We start from the raw sequence: 4246 nt of genomic DNA, 5'->3' as shown, positions 1-4246 counted from the left end.
AAAAAAAAAAAAAAAAAAAAAGAATAGGCACCAAAGAACTAGAAAATATATATACAACTAAAATTTTGTTTTCTGAAATCAACTAGATTGATTAAATAAACTAGAGTTAACACTCAAAATATCAATATTAACAATGAAAAAAGTAAGCCACCATAGAAACTATTAATTTTTTTTAATAAAAGGGATATTATGAACAACTTTATAACAGTAAATTCAAGCATTTAGATGAAAGGATTTCTTAAAAGATATAAATCAACAATGTAAAAACAAGAAGGCATAAAAACTCTCAAGAGTCCTATTAATAAAATTGAATTTGTAATTAAAATCTACAAAGAAAATTCCAGGCCTAGTAAGCGTCATTAGTGCATTTTAAAAATTATTCAAACAAAACCAATATCAATGTTAAACAGAAATAGAATCTTAGAAACAGGAAGAGAGCCCACTATCCAACTCATTGTGTAAGGCGAGAATAATTCTGAAATGCAAACCAGATAAATATAAGAAAATAATATTACTAATCAAAATCCTTCATTTATATAGATGCAAAAATATTTAACCAAATATAAAAACAACAATATGTTTTGGCCCAGTAGGGTTTATCCCAGAAATACAAAGGCAGATGTGGATATGGAATAATGCAAATCCCGTGCATTGCTGGTGAGAATATATATTTTTAACCACTTTGTCAAACTGTTGGTGTTAACTACTACATGAATAGATTTATAATCTATATCCCAACAGTTTCATTCCTAAGTCCAATAGAAATTGTATGCACATTTGTGCCATATAAGTACATGTGCAACATTGATAATAACAGCAACAAAATGATAAAAACCTAAAATGTTCATCAACTGTAGAATACCTTTTTTATATTTATACAATGAAATATTATATAATAATGAAAAGGAACAGTTATATGCAACAGTATAAATAAATCTCACAAAGCATTGACTGAAAGATGACAGATACACAAGAATACATCTTTTATAATTTCATTTATGTAAGCTTCAAAATTCCATTAGAAATCAGCATGGAAAATTATTTTTGAGGTGTACAGAAGCTTAGATGTTGAGAAGGACTTCTTAGGTACTGTATATATATTAAATTTCTTGACCTGTGTGGTGATTATACAGGTGTGTTTACTGTTAGTAATTCATCAATCTGTGTCCTTTGATGTGTGCATTTTTGCATCTGTATTTTATTTTAATTAAGAAAATATATACCATTGAATCAAAAATTAAAATGTTTATTTTTAGTGATTGCACTTTGGTTCTGATATATAACCTTAGGCAGCCTCCTTACTTTTTAATTAAAGTAATAAATGTATTTTTAATGGAAAACAATAAAAATCACATAAAAGCATATATTAAACTTCAAGTAAATGAACAGTTAATGTTTTTGTTTTTATAGCAACTACTTTCCAAAGAAGAAGACTATGATAAGGCATTTCTGATTTTAACAATGAAAACTTCTCTGGAGGTGCTGATATAAACTAGAGCAAAACTTTGATCTGCTGATTTTCATTATTAGCCTCATTGGTTTTTCATTGTTTCATCCTTCTGTAGCTTTGTGAACATTATAGTGGGGAAATGCCTATTTCCCATGAGATTGGCTTATAAATCATTGTCCATTCATTCGTGCTGATTTTCCCATTAATGTCTGGGAGTATGAATGTGTGAAGAAATCTGTTTTTACTTTGCTTAATGCTAAGCTCATTAAACATTGTGCTTTTGACATTGCCCTTGATATTTTGAAAAGTATTTCTGTTTTCTGGCAACAATACAATAAATCTAGGACCATTCTGATATTTTCTTGGCCAAGTCATGGAATCAAGTACTTTTCAAGGTTCCCACTGATTTTCCCAATTCCACATATTGCATTGCTTAACCCTACCTTTTCAGCATAGGATTCATCAGCTTCCAGGGCTGTCTTCTACCTTGATAATTTACAAAAAGGAGCTCAAAGGGAGTCAATGTGAAAAAGTTATAGAAGATCCCTGCCACTGTGATCTGGAGGACAGACAAGTTGAGGCCATGAACCAGCAGGACTCTACCTCATGTGGTATCATGAGATCAGAGTACAAATAGTGTTTCCCACACTCACAACTGTGCTCATTATGTGTAATAGATGCATATTCTTCATTGAAGAGGATGGGAATATAGTGAAAGAGAGATTAGTGGTTAATTTAATAAGAGCCTGAGGATAATTTTGCCAGGATCTTAGATGCTATTCACACAAATTTCATAATCATTTTATAGTGACCCTTACTAGTCCTATTAATGTTGCACAGATCACTATAATATTAGTCAATGGTAATCATGATTCCTGGATGGTAATGTTAACATGCAGTATGTATTAGTCTGTTAGGGCTGTCATAACAAAGTACCACAGACTGGGTGTCATAAACAACAGAAATTTATTATCTCACAGTTCTGAAGGTTGAAAGTCCAAGATCAAGGTGTTGGCAGGGTTTCTTTCTCCTAAATTTTCTCTCCTTGGCTTGCAGATGGCTGTCTCCTCCCTGTGTCTTCACGTGGTCTTCCATCTGTATTCTAATCTCCTCTTCTTATCAGGGCACCGATCATATTGGATTACAGCCCACCCTAATAACCTCATTTTACTTTAGCTCTTTAAAGACACTATCGCTAAATACAGTCACATTCTGAGATACTGGGGAGTTAACACTTTAACATATGAATTTTGGGAGGACACAATACAGTTGATAACACAGTGATATCTTTCTAATTTTGGTCAGGTGCATTGAACTGATATATGCAACAAATATATGTGTGTGGTAGCATCACATTCTACCATCTATGCTCCAAATGAAAGGTGAACTGGTTGTGGAATGTGAAAAACAAATGGAAGCGTATGGTAATACCTACAACTTCTTTTCAGAAGGCATATTAGCTTTCCAGCAGAATTTTATAGCTAAGTCCATTTTAACGAAACTAGTTATTTGCAAAAGCATTGTGAAGCTGGCTTTAAAATATCGGTTATTAAAGCACTGCTTTGTCCCTTTCTCCTTTGTTCAGTGATGTCGTAACACATGCTAATGTAGAAGCATATTAGAAATTAATGACCCTCACAGTTAAAGCAAATAGATTGAACTCATCCTATTTGCCATCAAATCTGTTCTTTCTTCAGTACATCCTATGGATTTTAATGATAGTACCAGTTCATTGTCACCCAGTGACCCAAACTGTGGCATCTTTGACTTTTTTCTTAACCTTCTCTTTATTATAAACATAGCAGTTGCAGTCAAACAGATCTGGGTTCAAATCTAGGTTTGCTACTTGCTACCTATGTCTCGACATGTTATTTGCCCTCTCCCTTTGCTTTAGTTTCTCATGTATAAAATGTGGAATAATAATACCCAAAGCCAAATGATAAAATGAATGTCTCTGGCAATGAATGCTTAATAAATATTACTAATTATTACTAAGTATCACTGATTCTACCTCTAAACTTCCTTTTTTTTTTTTAATTTTACTTTAATTTCTGGGATACATGTGCTGAACGTGCAGATTTGTTACATAGGTATACATGTGCAATGGTGGTTTTCTGCACCTATTGACCCATCATTTATGTTTTAAGCCCCACATGCATTAGGTATTTTTCTTAATCCTCTGTCTTCCCTTTCCTCCCACCGTCTATGTCCAAACTTTCATAGCTGTGTATTTATCTTCATTTATACTGCTTCTGTCCTAATGTAGGACTGGTCTTCTTATCACTCTGAATTCTTTTACATCTAATCTCATCTACTTATTTATCACTTTTATTCTTAAGGCCTGGCTGTACTGGTACTTTGCTCCCTTCAGAAACTTTCAATGACTTTGAATTACCCAGAAAATAAAGTTGAATGGTCTTAAACCGGCTTTTTCAGGCCTTTTGAGTTTTAGGTGAATGTCCCTTTTTAAAGGCCAAAGTATCTCTTTGGTCTCAATCTGCCCTTAACCTGCAGTACTGTCTTGGATCAGTCCATACATGTGGCAGTGACAATGCCTACTGTCATGGTTTATTATAAGCATTATTTAATTTAAATCTTAGAAGTCCTGGCTTTGAAAGCTTCATTAACTAGCAGAATAGACTCTGGAAAATAAATTAACTTCTCTGGGGTTTCTTCTATTTGTTTGTAAATTTGTAAATGTTCCACAAATTTGATTTTGTATAAGAATCACCTAGAGGGCCGGGCACGGTGGCTCAAGCCTGTACTCCCAGCACTTTGGGAGGCCGAGGTGGGTGG

The sequence above is a fragment of the Cebus imitator genome, unplaced genomic scaffold (assembly GCF_001604975.1).
Source record: "Cebus imitator isolate Cc_AM_T3 unplaced genomic scaffold, Cebus_imitator-1.0 Scaffold539, whole genome shotgun sequence".
Lineage (NCBI taxonomy): Eukaryota > Metazoa > Chordata > Mammalia > Primates > Cebidae > Cebus > Cebus imitator.
This window is presented reverse-complemented; position numbering follows the sequence as displayed.